The 16,991-nt window shown below is 46.2% G+C and overlaps 1 protein-coding gene and 1 pseudogene across 1 annotated transcript in view; one reads left to right on the forward strand and one right to left on the reverse strand.

The window, feature by feature from the left end:
• The window catches only part of LOC139474119 (methylosome protein WDR77-like), a 59,124-nt gene that overhangs the window by 30,693 nt on the left and 11,440 nt on the right, over positions 1-16,991 (reverse strand). The window lies entirely within an intron of this gene.
• On the forward strand, positions 1,445-16,982 carry LOC139474009 (extracellular matrix protein A-like; annotated as a pseudogene).

Below are 16,991 nucleotides of genomic sequence, written 5' to 3' on the forward strand. Positions count from 1 at the left end.
ACAAACCAAACCAAACTTAATCTAAAGCCAAACTTATGGATGTGTTCACTCCTTTTTCCATAATTTCATGAAACAAGGGTAGTGTATTTCTCTTGTTGCAATAGAACTGCAGGAAGAAATGACATGCCACCATCCTAAACATGCTAGTAGACGCTCCCTTCAATTAATAGGATTAATAGGGACCTGTTTTCAAACTGTACAACTATAGACAGTGCGATGGGACTTAAGCATTGTAACTGGATCCACTGTTGGAATGCACAGCAAACATCCTCCATCATGCAGGCGATGTGTCTGACACTTGTCCAGTGCCTGGCTGTGGACAACTTGGCATCACCCATCTAGTGGGCCTCATGCCAAATTGACAAGTTCGATTGCTATTTAAAAAACCTCAATCTGTCTGCTTGCTATCTAATTTGATCAAACTGTACACATGGTAAATTTCATTTAGACTAAATTCAGCAGTTGCTGATTATCCTAATCATGCTAATTACTCCGACACAATGTCTCAGGTTCACATTGTGACAGTGAAGCATAGTCTTGCTGTAACCGTTTCATATGTTCTGTCTTCTCCTTCTTCCTTGACAACTACACGTCCTTCAATAATACTCTCTGCTACATTTGATTCCCTGCAACACGTTCTGCATTGTGCAAGAATAAGTCTGATCACAGAAGACCTGTACATTAAAAAAAACTGCCATGCAATGATGCATGCACTGCTATGTATATGACGTTCTTCACAAAAATAACATTAGGGTTTGATCATATTAACCTCACCTAAACATGGCATCCATCAGTATTTCTCCGAGTCAAATAATGAGCATACATGCCTGTAACGAAAATATCTAGAACTCTACTGGATTCATCTAAAATGTGAAGCAATAACATTCTCCAGCACTGGAATAGGAACACTGATGTAGAAGTTCAGTAATCACCACACAAACATCCCAAATACAAACTGAATAGTGAACAATGGCAAACAGATGGTAGGTACACAGACATCGTGTCATTCATATCAACAAATGAAAAGTACTGGTATGTTGACTTGAACTAAAGGGAAGATAACATCATAACTCATGTGTTAATATTATCTTTTTAACTTAACAATGTTAACCAGATTAACATTTGGCCATTTATTTCCGAATTCCTTAAAAAAGACAATCAAGAAAATTCACAGCTTCTTCTGTTGTGTCTGTGTTGTGAATGAACAATCAATCTGCATTTAATCATCATGAAGCAACTGTTCCTCCAATCTGTTTTCTACACAACATCTATTCTGCCCCCTCCTACAACTGGGCTTCCACGCCTTGCACTTGTTTCCTAACTTATCTGGATGGACTTCCCCAAACAAGCATCCTTGGCCTGGGGCAACACAAAACCATTCAGGCTGCCTAATAAGCTGGTATCCGGGGTTTAATCTGGGCTGCACTGGGTAGTGCCTACAGTTATGGCTGCTGCTGCTGCTGCATTGGAACGGAACATCGGGAGGGGGAGGGCAGCATCTGGGCCGCTGTGTGTCTGTCACCAGGATGCTCTGTGTATGCAGCTGCCAGGGTCCCAGTGGATGGCATACTCCACAGTACTGTGCAAAATATCATCATACACAACGCCAAACTACCAGATCAGTTGTCCTCTTTAACACATTTTTCTGTTCAATTTTATCCACTGCTTGGTTAATTTTAAATCTAACATCTACATCATGCTTTGTAATGATTGGCAACTCATTTGCTGCAACTGATTACAATAAAGTATTATTTTCCGGATTATACACTTAATACTGACCATGCTGTATTTGTTTGTTATTATTGTGGCATGAATGAACAAATTATCTTTCTCTATGGTTTATACTTCAATTGAAAGCCAGTTACAGTTTAAGAGAATGCAGATGCTAGTACGTTACTACTGAGGCCAGTGGGTGGACTGACCTGGGTACTGACTGCCTGGGGTAGAATATTAGCCCCCTCCCTGTTACATCCTCACCTCTTACTGAATAAATGTCAAAGTGAAATAGAATCCAGTCAGTTTCCTACTGTGTATCAATATTGGATTAACAGGGATACAGGCAAGAGATGCACACACTGGTACACTTGTGGGACAGAGGGAAGTGTCCTTACTTATGTTCTGCCCTTGGGCTGCCTCATAAGTAGCATAACTCATTGAGACATCTTTAAGTTAGATCTGGCAATGTATCAATATACATGTATGCTTCTCTCTATCGACAGAAGAACATCTTCATAGCACAAATACATCCTCTGCGAAAGGTTGCTAGGTAACACAATTTTCTGTGCACTTTCTACTTTCACAGTGCCCATCAATGAGCAATTTGTGTTGCCTCCATTCTGAATATCAATTCAGGGAGGCTCTAATTCATAAAATGTTCTTCGCTGCCTTGTCTCATGATAGAGTGTTACATAACTCATTGTCGAGTCACATATATCTGTTTTCATTAATAATGAACTGATGGATTTCACCAAATATCTTTTGGTCTTGTCCATTTGCTGTATATATTCCGTACATTTGCTTATAACGAACATGACAAACTACGGTTATAACAAATTAAAAATATTGGTCCCTTTGAGTTTGTTATAACTGTAGTTTACTGTAACTCATTGTTGAGTCACATATCTCTGAATTGAGTGTTGTATATCTCAGTATTGAATGTCATGCATATAAGTTGTTGTTTTTTGTTTGTTTGTTGTTTAATGCTGCACTCAGTATATTCCAGCTCTATGACATCTGTTTGTAAACAATCGAATCTGGATCACACTATCCAGTGATTGATATCATGAGCACCAATCCACGCAATTGGGTTGGTTTGTTGTTTTACGCCGCACTCAGCAATATTGCAGCTATATGACGGCAGTCTGTAAATAGTCAAGTCTGGACTAGACAATCCAGTGATTAATATCATGAGCATTGATCAATCGATTTTATGGCAAGCAAAGGTTGCTGAAGACCTGTTCTAACACGGATCTTCACGGGCATATATCAGTATTGAGAGTCATGTATCTCAGTATTGAGAGTCATGTATCTCAGTATTGGGTGTCCTGTAACTCAGTATTGAGAGTCATGTATCTCAGTATTGGGTGTCCTGTAACTCAGTATTGAGAGTCATGTATCTCAGTATTGGGTGTCCTGTAACTCAGTATTGAGAGTCATGTATCTCAATATTGGGTGTCCTGTAACTCAGTATTGGGTGTAGTGTCATGTATCTCAGCATTGAGAGTCATGTATCTCAGTATTGAGAGTCATGTATCTCAGTATTGGGTGTCCTGTAACTCAGTATTGAGAGTCATGTATCTCAGTATTGGGTGTCATGTATCTCAGTATTGGGTGTCATGTATCTCAGTATTGGGTGTCCTGTAACTCAGTATTGGGTGTCATGTATCTCAGTATTGAGTGTCATGTATCTCAGTATTGGGTGTCCTGTAACTCAGTATTGAGAGTCATGTATCTCAGTATTGAGAGTCATGTATCTCAGTATTGGGTGTCCTGTAACTCAGTATTGGGTGTCCTGTAACTCAGTATTGAGAGTCATGTATCTCAGTATTGGGTGTCCTGTAACTCAGTATTGGGTGTCCTGTAACTCAGTATTGAGAGTCATGTATCTCAGTATTGGGTGTCCTGTAACTCAGTATTGAGAGTCATGTATCTCAGTATTGGGTGTCATGTATCTCAGTATTGGGTGTCATGTATCTCAGTATTGGGTGTCATGTATCTCAGTATTGGGTGTCCTGTAACTCAGTATTGGGTGTCATGTATCTCAGTATTGAGTGTCATGTATCTCAGTATTGAGAGTCATGTATCTCAGTATTGAGAGTCATGTATCTCAGTATTGAGAGTCATGTATCTCAGTATTGGGTGTCCTGTAACTCAGTATTGAGAGTCATGTATCTCAGTATTGGGTGTCATGTATCTCAGTATTGGGTGTCATGTAACTCAGTATTGAGAGTCATGTATCTCAGTATTGGGTGTCATGTATCTCAGTATTGGGTGTCATGTATCTCAGTATTGGGTGTCCTGTAACTCAGTATTGGGTGTCATGTATCTCAGTATTGAGTGTCATGTATCTCAGTATTGGGTGTCCTGTAACTCAGTATTGAGAGTCATGTATCTCAGTATTGAGAGTCATGTATCTCAGTATTGGGTGTCCTGTAACTCAGTATTGAGAGTCATGTATCTCAGTATTGGGTGTCATGTATCTCAGTATTGGGTGTCATGTATCTCAGTATTGGGTGTCCTGTAACTCAGTATTGGGTGTCATGTATCTCAGTATTGAGTGTCATGTATCTCAGTATTGGGTGTCCTGTAACTCAGTATTGAGAGTCATGTATCTCAGTATTGAGAGTCATGTATCTCAGTATTGGGTGTCCTGTAACTCAGTATTGAGAGTCATGTATCTCAGTATTGAGTGTCATGTATCTCAGTATTGAGAGTCATGTATCTCAGTATTGAGTGTCATGTATCTCAGTATTGAGAGTCATGTATCTCAGTATTGGGTGTCCTGTAACTCAGTATTGAGAGTCATGTATCTCAGTATTGGGTGTCATGTATCTCAGTATTGAGTGTCATGTATCTCAGTATTGAGAGTCATGTATCTCAGTATTGGGTGTCCTGTAACTCAGTATTGAGAGTCATGTATCTCAGTATTGGGTGTCATGTAACTCAGTATTGAGAGTCATGTATCTCAGTATTGGGTGTCCTGTAACTCAGTATTGAGTGTCATGTATCTCAGTATTGGGTGTCCTGTAACTCAGTATTGAGAGTCATGTATCTCAGTATTGAGAGTCATGTATCTCAGTATTGGGTGTCCTGTAACTCAGTATTGAGAGTCATGTATCTCAGTATTGAGTGTCATGTATCTCAGTATTGAGAGTCATGTATCTCAGTATTGAGTGTCATGTATCTCAGTATTGAGAGTCATGTATCTCAGTATTGGGTGTCCTGTAACTCAGTATTGAGAGTCATGTATCTCAGTATTGGGTGTCATGTATCTCAGTATTGAGTGTCATGTATCTCAGTATTGAGAGTCATGTATCTCAGTATTGGGTGTCCTGTAACTCAGTATTGAGAGTCATGTATCTCAGTATTGAGAGTCATGTATCTCAGTATTGGGTGTCATGTAACTCAGTATTGAGAGTCATGTATCTCAGTATTGAGTGTCCTGTAACTCAGTATTGAGAGTCATGTATCTCAGTATTGGGTGTCATGTATCTCAGTATTGAGAGTCATGTATCTCAGTATTGGGTGTCATGTATCTCAGTATTGGGTGTCATGTATCTCAGTATTGGGTGTCCTGTAACTCAGTATTGAGAGTCATGTATCTCAGTATTGGGTGTCCTGTATCTCAGTATTGAGAGTCATGTATCTCAGTATTGGGTGTCCTGTAACTCAGTATTGAGAGTCATGTATCTCAGTATTGGGTGTCCTGTAACTCAGTATTGAGAGTCATGTATCTCAGTATTGGGTGTCATGTATCTCAGTATTAAGTCATGTATCTCAGTATTGAGAGTCATGTATCTCAGTATTGGGTGTCATGTATCTCAGTATTAAGTCATGTATCTCAGTATTGAGAGTCATGTATCTCAATATTGTCTGTTTCATATCTCAGTATTGAGTTTCATGTATCTCAGCATTGAGAGTCATGTATCTCAGTATTGAGTGTCATGTATCTCAGTATTGAGTCATGTATCTAAGTATTGTGTGTTTCATATCTCAGTATTAAGTGTCATGTATCTCAGTATTGAGTGTCATGTATCTCAGTATTGAGTGTCATGTATCTCAGTATTGAGTGTCATGTATCCCAGTATTGAGAGTCATGTATCTCAATATTGTGTGTTTCATATCTCAGTATTGAGTTTCATGTATCTCAGCATTGAGAGTCATGTATCTCAGTATTGAGTGTCATGTATCTCAGTATTGAGAGTCATGTATCTCAATATTGAGAGTCATGTATCTCAGTATTGAGAGTCATGTATCTCAGTATTGAGAGTCATGTATCTCAGTATTGAGTTTCATGTATCTCAGCATTGAGTCATGTATCTCAGCATTGAGAGTCATGTATCTCAGTATTGAGTGTCATGTATCTCAGCATTGAGAGTCATGTATCTCAGTATTGAGTGTCATGTATCTCAGTATTGAGAGTCATGTATCTCAATATTGAGAGTCATGTATCTCAGTATTGAGAGTCATGTATCTCAGCATTGAGAGTCATGTATCTCAGTATTGAGTGTCATGTATCTCAGTATTGAGAGTCATGTATCTCAATATTGAGAGTCATGTATCTCAGTATTGAGAGTCATGTATCTCAGCATTTAGAGTCGTGTATCTCAGTATTCAGGGTCATGTATCTCAGTATTGAGAGTGAATGAGTGAGTTGGGTTGGGTTTAACGCCGCTTATAACAGTATTCCAGTTATATCGCGGCGTGTCAGTTTAATGTGGGAGGAAAGCCCGAAGTGATGCAGGTCTCAGACGTTTACCACTTCAGTGAAACCCACGAGCACGGGTATGGTGCTGACAAACCTAGAAACATAATTGGGGCGAACAGGGATTCGAACCCACAATCATAGGTTACTGGCGTGCCCAAGGGACGCAACTCTGCACAGCGAATCGCGGCGCCTTAGACGACTGGGCCACCTGGGCCACCCGTGCCCCCCTCAGTATTGAGAGTCATGTATCTCAGTATTGAGTCATGTATCTCAGTATTGAGAGCCATGTATCTCAGTATTGTGTGTTTCATATCTCAGTATTGAGAGTCATGTATCTCAGTATTGAGAGTCATGTATCTCAATATTGTGTGTTTCATATCTCAGTATTGAGTCATGTATCTCAGTATTGAGAGTCATGTATCTCAGTATTGAGTGTTGTGTATTGAGTGTAATCTAAGTATTGAGTGTTACATATTTCAGTATTGAGTGTTATGTAACTCAGTATAGTGTGTTGCATATCTCAGTATTGAGTGTTGCATGTCTCAGTATTGAGTGTCATGTATCTCAGTATTGAGTGTTACACATCTCAGTATTGAGTGTTGCATGTCTCAGAATCGAGTGTCATGTATCTCAGTATTGTGTGTTGCATATCTCAGTATTGAGTGTTACATATCTCAGTATTGTGTTGCATATCTCAGTATTGTGTGTTGCATATCTCAGAATTGAGTGTTACATATCTCAGTATTGAGTGTTACATATCTCAGTATTGAGTGTTGCATGTCTCAGTATTGAGTGTTGCATGTCTCAGTATTGAGTGTTGCATGTCTCAGTATTGAGTGGCATGTATCTCAGTATTGAGTGTTACATATCTCAGTATTGAATGTTATAGCGCTTTAATTACTTTCGCGGAGGTCGCGGGTGACAGCACAGCCACGGTGATTGAATTAATTATTATCAAGAGCTTCACTGACTACTGCAGACCGCACCCGTCTTGCGTACAAGAGACGGCAGAGCAGTCACGCGTACACGTTACATCTGCAACTGGTTATGTATCTCAGTATTGTGTTGCATATCTCAGTATTGAGTGTTACATATCTCAGAATTGAGTGTTACATATCTCAGTATTGAGTGTTGCATATCTCAGTATTGAGTGTCGCGTATCTCAGTATTTTGTTATGAAACTTGTAAGTAGTCAAGTCAAGATACTTCTTACCAACAGACCAACATATCAGCAAGTAGGTTAACACATTCAGTTTAATCAAACCAGTATCAAGTCCTGAATCAAGTCAATGACAAATTATGCCTGTGTAATATGTTCAACGTGATGTCACATCCCTCCCTTTTGTCCCTCTCCCTCCTACATCTACGGGACCATATGGCCAGCTTAGTCAGCATTGCCCCTGACTTTCTGTGTACATAAAGTGTTGCTGCCCCTGACTTCCTGTGTACATAAAGTGTTGCTGCCCCTGACTTCCTGTGTACATAAAGTGTTGCTGCCCCTGACTTCCTGTGTACATAAAGTGTTGCTGCCCCTGACTTACTGTGTACATAGAGTGTTGCTGCCCCAGACTTACTGTGTACATTAAGTGTTGCTGCCCAAGACTTCCTGTGTACATAAAGTGTTGCTGCCCCTGACTTACTGTGTACATTAAGTGTTGCTGCCCCTGACTTACTGTGTACATTAAGTGTTGCTGCCCAAGACTTCCTGTGTACATAAAGTGTTGCTGCCCCTGACTTCCTGTGTACATAAAGTGTTGCTGCCCCTGACTTACTGTGTACATAAAGTGTTGCTGCCCCTGACTTACTGTGTACATAAAGTGTTGCTGCCCCTGACTTCCTGTGTACATAAAGTGTTGCTGCCCAAGACTTCCTGTGTACATAAAGTGTTGCTGCCCCTGACTTCCTGTGTACATAAAGTGTTGCTGCCCCTGACTTACTGTGTACATAAAGTGTTGCTGCCCCTGACTTACTGTGTACATAAAGTGTTGCTGCCCCAGACTTACTGTGTACATTAAGTGTTGCTGCCCCTGACTTACTGTGTACATAAAGTGTTGCTGCCCCTGACTTACTGTGTACATTAAGTGTTGCTGCCCAAGACTTACTGTGTACATTAAGTGTTGCTGCCCCTGACTTACTGTGTACATTAAGTGTTGCTGCCCCTGACTTACTGTGTACATTAAGTGTTGCTGCCCCTGACTTACTGTGTACATTAAGTGTTGCTGCCCCTGACTTACTGTGTACATTAAGTGTTGCTGCCCCTGACTTACTGTGTACATTAAGTGTTGCTGCCCCAAACTTTCTGTGTACATAAAGTGTTGCTGCCCCTGACTTCTTGTGTACATAAAGTGTTGCAACAGGTCTGACAAGCTACCTGTGTAATGAGAAGACCCAGGAGCCAGGTGATGTGGCAGGACAAGCTACCTGTGTAATGAGGTGGCACAGTAGCCAGGTATGTGTGGCAATTGGTAGGATTAGGGGGAGAGTGCCAGATGCCCGCCACCCGAGTGTTGAGGTGGCGCAGTAGCCAGGTATGTGTGGCACGTGGTAGGATTAGGGGGAGAGTGCCAGATGCCCGCCAACCGAGTGTTGAGGTGGCACAGTAGCCAGGTATGTGTGGCACGTGGTAGGATTAGGGGGAGAGTGCCAGATGCCCGCCACCCGAGTGTTGAGGTGGCGCAGTAGCCAGGTATGTGTGGCACGTGGTAGGATTAGGGGGAAAGTGCCAGATGCCCGCCAACCGAGTGTTGAGGTGGCACAGTAGCCAGGTATGTGTGGCACGTGGTAGGACTAGAGGGAGAGTGCCAGATGCCCGCCAACCGAGTGTTGAGGTGGCACAGTAGCCAGGTATGTGTGGCACGTGGTAGGATTAGGGGGAGAGTGCAAGATGCCTGCCACCCAAGTGTTGAGGTGGCGCAGTAGCCAGGTATGTGTGGCACGTGGTAGGATTAGGGGGAGAGTGCCAGATGCCCGCCACCCGAGTGTTGAGGTGGCACAGTAGACAGGTATGTGTGGCACGTGGTAGGATTAGGGGGAGAGTGCCAGATGCCCGCCACCCGAGTGTTGAGGTGGCGCAGTAGCCAGGTATGTGTGGCACGTGGTAGGATTAGGGGGAGAGTGCCAGATGCCCGCCACCCGAGTGTTGAGGTGGCACAGTAGCCAGGTATGTGTGGCACGTGGTAGGATTAGGGGGAGAGTGCCAGATGCCCGCCAACCGAGTGTTGAGGTGGCACAGTAGCCAGGTATGTGTGGCACGTGGTAGGACTAGAGGGAGAGTGCCAGATGCCCGCCAACCGAGTGTTGAGGTGGCACAGTAGCCAGGTATGTGTGGCACGTGGTAGGATTAGGGGGAGAGTGCAAGATGCCTGCCACCCAAGTGTTGAGGTGGCGCAGTAGCCAGGTATGTGTGGCACGTGGTAGGATTAGGGGGAGAGTGCCAGATGCCCGCCACCCGAGTGTTGAGGTGGCACAGTAGCCAGGTATGTGTGGCACGTGGTAGGATTAGGGGGAGAGTGCCAGATGCCCGCCACCCGAGTGTTGAGGTGGCGCAGTAGCCAGGTATGTGTGGCACGTGGTAGGATTAGGGGGAGAGTGCCAGATGCCCGCCACCCGAGTGTTGAGGTAGCGCAGTAGCCAGGTATGTGTGGCACGTGGTAGGATTAGGGGGAGAGTGCAAGATGCCCGCCACCCAAGGGATGAGGTGGCGCAGTAGCCAGGTATGTGTGGCACGTGGTAGGATTAGGGGGAGAGTGCCAGATGCCCGCCACCCGAGTGTTGAGGTGGCACAGTAGCCAGGTATGTGTGGCACGTGGTAGGATTAGGGGGAGAGTGCAAGATGCCCGCCACCCGAGTGTTGAGGTGGCACAGTAGCCAGGTATGTGTGGCACGTGGTAGGACTAGAGGGAGAGTGCCAGATGCCCGCCAACCGAGTGTTGAGGTGGCACAGTAGCCAGGTATGTGTGGCACGTGGTAGGACTAGAGGGAGAGTGCCAGATGCCCGCCAACCGAGTGTTGAGGTGGCACAGTAGCCAGGTATGTGTGGCACGTGGTAGGATTAGGGGGAGAGTGCAAGATGCCTGCCACCCAAGTGTTGAGGTGGCGCAGTAGCCAGGTATGTGTGGCACGTGGTAGGATTAGGGGGAGAGTGCCAGATGCCCGCCACCCGAGTGTTGAGGTGGCACAGTAGCCAGGTATGTGTGGCACGTGGTAGGATTAGGGGGAGAGTGCCAGATGCCCGCCACCCGAGTGTTGAGGTGGCGCAGTAGCCAGGTATGTGTGGCACGTGGTAGGATTAGGGGGAGAGTGCCAGATGCCCGCCACCCGAGTGTTGAGGTAGCGCAGTAGCCAGGTATGTGTGGCACGTGGTAGGATTAGGGGGAGAGTGCAAGATGCCCGCCACCCAAGGGATGAGGTGGCGCAGTAGCCAGGTATGTGTGGCACGTGGTAGGATTAGGGGGAGAGTGCCAGATGCCCGCCACCCGAGTGTTGAGGTGGCACAGTAGCCAGGTATGTGTGGCACGTGGTAGGATTAGGGGGAGAGTGCAAGATGCCCGCCACCCGAGTGTTGAGGTGGCACAGTAGCCAGGTATGTGTGGCACGTGGTAGGATTAGGGGGAGAGTGCAAGATGCCCGCCACCCGAGTGTTGAGGTGGCGCAGTAGCCAGGTATGTGTGGCACGTGGTAGGATTAGAGGGAGAGTGCAAGATGCCCGCCACCCGAGTGTTGAGGTGGCACAGTAGCCAGGTATGTGTGGCACGTGGTAGGATTAGGGGGAGAGTGCCAGATGCCTGCCACCCGAGTGTTGAGGTAGCACAGTAGCCAGGTATGTGTGGCACGTGGTAGGATTAGGGGGAGAGTGCCAGATGCCTGCCACCCGAGTGTTGAGGTGGCACAGTAGCCAGGTATGTGTGGCACGTGGTAGGATTAGAGGGAGAGTGCAAGATGCCCGCCACCCAAGGGATGAGGTGGCGCAGTAGCCAGGTATGTGTGGCACGTGGTAGGATTAGGGGGAGAGTGCCAGATGCCCGCCACCCGAGTGTTGAGGTGGCACAGTAGCCAGGTATGTGTGGCACGTGGTAGGATTAGGGGGAGAGTGCAAGATGCCCGCCACCCGAGTGTTGAGGTAGCACAGTAGCCGGGTATGTGTGGCACGTGGTAGGACTAGAGGGAGAGTGCCAGATGCCCGCCACCCGAGTGTTGAGGTGGCGCAGTAGCCAGGTATGTGTGGCACGTGGTAGGACTAGAGGGAGAGTGCCAGATGCCCGCCACCCGAGTGTTGAGGTGGCACAGTAGCCAGGTATGTGTGGCACGTGGTAGGATTAGGGGGAGAGTGCAAGATGCCCGCCACCCGAGTGTTGAGGTGGCGCAGTAGCCAGGTATGTGTGGCACGTGGTAGGATTAGGGAGAGTGCCAGATGCCCGCCACCCGAGTGTTGAGGTAGCACCAGATTCCAGGCATGCAGCAGGTGACAGGGGAGGCGGGAGAGCACTTTGACGCCCCTGTGATGCATGACTGCCTGTGTCTCACTCATCATCCCTCCAGTAACATGGCAGCTCAGTTTTCTGACCTTGTGTCTCTTCCAGCTATACTGCTTAGCTGACTATAATCTGCCCTCCAATAGCGAGGGCATGCTCCTTGATAGCTTGCACCAACCAATGTCAGGGTTATACAAGCGAAGCCGGCTACACTCTTTATCACTGGGCTTGCATGGAGCAATTTTATCCAAATTGGTGGGCGTATGTTGACAACATTAATGATAATCTGTTTATCAGACAAGTCAACTATTAAATTTTGAGAGTTTCATCTCTACTAGTGTATCACATACAAAGCTCACCTGATTTGATTAAAACATGATTACAATACATACCCTTTGGCTTCTCTACCTGACAGATTGCTGGTCACAGTGTGACATGGTCTATTTCAAGACTACAGATGAGTAAATACAATCTAAATTATCTCAGTTTTGGAAAATTTAGAAAGAGAATGCCATGGTATAGTCATGAAAAAATATATGAGTAATGAGAGTGAAAAAAATAACTTTTTATCATCATCATCAGTTTCCGTAGATCACATAAATGATTTGATCACTCCTCCATCAGCCGCCAGCTGAGAGACATGAACAGGATGACAGATCTTGCCAGGAGACAGCTGTTATAGTTTCATTTGAGCGAGCACATATCCTATAATTCTATGTCATTATTGACTATACACAACAATAAACGTAGAATACAATAAAAAAACACATCAAACAGCAGTGACTCAACTGACATGACACTACTGACATTCATTCCACACAACATGTGTCTCACAGAAGAAGATATGGAGATCCCCCCCACCACTCCCCCCGTCAATGATTGTGTACCAGGTACCGATCAGCTCCTACAGCTAGCTACTGAGGGTGGTCACCTGTGTGAACATGTTTACATGTTTACATAACTGCCGCAGTCACACAGCTCAGTGAAGGATTTACCATATACCTGGGCTACACAAATTCACCTACTGCCTACACAGGTAGTGACTGGTACTTGGCCTGAATCCCAAGGACCAGGCAAATGACATGTACACATGTAGCAATAGTAATGTTGAGTTATACCTACTATGACATACCTACAAAAGTAACATTCCCTGACAGAATGACGGAACTAATTATGACATTTTTTTCTGTCCTGGTGAGTGAGTGAGTGATTTAGTGAGTGAGTGAGTGAGTGAGTGAGGGGTTTAACGCAACTTTTAACAGTATTCCAGTTATATCATGTGTCAGCGACTTAGAGTTATGTTCCCTTGATGTTAGGAAAACGGTACAAGACTACACATAGGTTTTACACATTTGAGTTTAAAGGAAACAATGCTTAGTTACATCATATTTTCTTAAATTCTCCATTGAAAGTAATCATACTGCTTTCATTCCATCATAATTGACGAATGTCAACAAACAGTCAATAAAGTAATATTTATTTTCAGGATTTCAAGATTTCTGTTCCGGTTTATGTGGAGTTCAATTTGTCATGACATTGTTTATGAGAGATAATTTCATAGTATGCTTATGTTGTTTGGTAGCAATGAATAAAATGTAAAACGATCACAAGATGCATTATTTCTACATAATCTGATAATTATAAGACTTTCATCGCATCATTTAATTTTGTATGTCTGCTACATGACTACAGGGGAAGCTACATAAATACAGGGGATGTGGCAAATGGCTGCTGCTTGACTACAGGGGATGTGGCAAATGGCTGCTGCGTGACAACAGGGGATGTGGCAAATGGCTGCTGCGTGACTACAGGGGATGTGGCAAATGGCTGCTGCGTGACTACAAGCTACCAGGGATGTGGCAAATGGCTGCTGCGTGACTACAGGGGATGTGGCAAATGGCTGCGGAACTACAAGCAACAAGGGATGTGGCAACAGGGGATGTGGCAAATGGCTGCTGCATGACAACAGGGGATGTGGCAAATGGCTTCTGCGTGACTATAGGGGATGTGGCAAATGGTGCTACATGACTACAGGGGATGTGGCAAATGGCTGCTGCGTGACTACAAGCTACCAGGGATGTGGCAAATGGCTGCTGCATGACTACAGGGGATGTGGCAAATGGCTGCTGCGTGACTATAGGGGATGTGGCAAATGGTGCTGCATGACTACAGGGGATGTGGCAAATGGCTGCTGCGTGACTACAGGGGATGTGGCAAATGGCTGCTGTGTGACTACAAGCTACCAGGGATGTGGCAAATGGCTGCTGCATGACAACAGGGGATGTGGCAAATGGCTGCTGTGTGACTATAGGGGATGTGGCAAATGGCTGCTGCATGACTATAGGGGATGTGGCAAATGGCTGCTGCGTGACTACAGGGGATGTGGCAAATGGCTGCTGCGTGACTATAGGGGATGTGGCAAATGGCTACTGCATGACTATAGGGGATGTGGCAAATGGCTGCTGCGTGACTACAGGGGATGTGGCAAATGGCTGCTGCGTGACAACAGGGGATGTGGCAAATGGCTGCTGCGTGACAACAGGGGATGTGGCAAATGGCTGCTGAGTGACAACAGGGGATGTGGCAAATGGCTGCTGCGTGACTACAGGGGATGTGGCAAATGGCTGCTGCATGACTACAAACAACCAGGGATGTGGCAAATGGCTGCTACATGACAACAGGGGATGTGGCAAATGACTGCTACATGACTACAGGGGATGTGGCAAATGGCTTCTGCGTGACTACAAGCAACCAGGGATGTGGCAAATGGCTGCTGAGTGACAACAGGGGATGTGGCACATGGCTGCTACGTGACAACAGGGGATGTGGCAAATGGCTGCTGTGTGACTACAAGCAACCAGGGATGTGGCAAATGGCTGCTGAGTGACAACAGGGGATGTGGCACATGGCTGCTACATGACAACAGGGGATGTGGCAAATGGCTGCTGCATGACTACAGGGGATGTGGCAAATGGCTGCTACATGACTACAGGGGATGTGGCAAATGGCTGCTACATGACTACAGGGGATGTGGCAAATGGCTTCTGCGTGACTACAAGCAACCAGGGATGTGGCAAATGGCTGCTACATGACAACAGGGGATGTGGCAAATGGCTGCTGCGTGACAACAGGGGATGTGGCAAATGGCTGCTACATGACTACAGGGGATGTGGCAAATGGCTGCTGCGTGACTACAAGCAACCAGGGATGTGGCACATGGCTGCTGAGTGACAACAGGGGATGTGGCAAATGGCTGCTGAGTGACAACAGGGGATGTGGCAAATGACTGCTACATGACTACAGGGGATGTGGCAAATGGCTGCTGTGTGACTACAAGCAACCAGGGATGTGGCAAATGGCTGCTGAGTGACAACAGGGGATGTGGCAAATGGCTGCTGCGTGACTACAAGCAACCAGGGATGTGGCACATGGCTGCTGAGTGACAACAGGGGATGTGGCAAATGGCTGCTGTGTGACTACAAACAACCAGGGATGTGGCAAATGGCTGCTACATGACAACAGGGGATGTGGCAAATGGCTGCTGCCTGACTACAAACAACCAGGGATGTGGCAAATGGCTGCTACATGACAACAGGGGATGTGGCAAATGGCTGCTGTGTGACTACAAGCAACCAGGGATGTGGCAAATGGCTGCTGAGTGACAACAGGGGATGTGGCAAATGGCTGCTGTGTGACTACAAACAACCAGGGATGTGGCAAATGGCTGCTACATGACAACAGGGGATGTGGCAAATGGCTGCTGAGTGACAACAGGGGATGTGGCAAATGGCTGCTGCGTGACTACAAGCAACCAGGGATGTGGCACATGGCTGCTGAGTGACAACAGGGGATGTGGCAAATGGCTGCTGTGTGACTACAAGCAACCAGGGATGTGGCAAATGGCTGCTGAGTGACAACAGGGGATGTGGCAAATGGCTGCTGCCTGACTACAAACAACCAGGGATGTGGCAAATGGCTGCTACATGACAACAGGGGATGTGGCAAATGGCTGCTGTGTGACTACAAGCAACCAGGGATGTGGCAAATGGCTGCTGAGTGACAACAGGGGATGTGGCAAATGGCTGCTGTGTGACTACAAACAACCAGGGATGTGGCAAATGGCTGCTACATGACAACAGGGGATGTGGCAAATGGCTGCTGAGTGACAACAGGGGATGTGGCAAATGGCTGCTGCCTGACTACAAACAACCAGGGATGTGGCAAATGGCTGCTACATGACAACAGGGGATGTGGCAAATGGCTGCTACATGACAACCAGGGATGTGGCAAATGGCTGCTACATGACTACAGGGGATGTGGCAAATGGCTGCTGTGTGACTACAAGCAACCAGGGATGTGGCAAATGGCTGCTGAGTGACAACAGGGGATGTGGCAAATGGCTGCTGTGTGACTACAAGCAACCAGGGATGTGGCAAATGGCTGCTACATGACAACAGGGGATGTGGCAAATGGCTTCTGCGTGACTACAAGCAACCAGGGATGTGGCAAATGGCTGCTGAGTGACAACAGGGGATGTGGCAAATGACTGCTACATGACTACAGGGGATGTGGCAAATGGCTTCTGTGTGACTACAAGCAACCAGGGATGTGGCAAATGGCTGCTACATGACAACAGGGGATGTGGCAAATGGCTGCTACATGACTACAAGCAACCAGGGATGTAGCAAATGGCTGCTGTGTGACTACAAACAACCAGGGATGTAGCAAATGGCTGCTACATGACAACAGGGGATGTGGCAAATGGCTGCTACATGACAACAGGGGATGTGGCAAATGGCTGCTACATGACTACAAGCAACCAGGGATGTGGCAAATGGCTGCTGTGTGACTACAAACAACCAGGGATGTAGCAAATGGCTGCTACATGACAACAGGGGATGTGGCAAATGGCTGCTACATGACTACAAGCAACCAGGGATGTAGCAAATGGCTGCTACATGACTACAGGGGATGTGGCAAATGGCTGCTACATGACTACAGGGGATGTGGCAAATGACTGCTACATGACAACAGGGGATGTGGCAAATGACTGCTACATGACAACAGGGGATGTGGCAAATGGCTGCTGCTTG

Source organism: Haliotis cracherodii, unplaced genomic scaffold, assembly GCF_022045235.1.
Source record: "Haliotis cracherodii isolate W230 unplaced genomic scaffold, xgHalCrac1.p SCAF_3, whole genome shotgun sequence".
NCBI classification, from domain to species: domain Eukaryota; kingdom Metazoa; phylum Mollusca; class Gastropoda; order Lepetellida; family Haliotidae; genus Haliotis; species Haliotis cracherodii.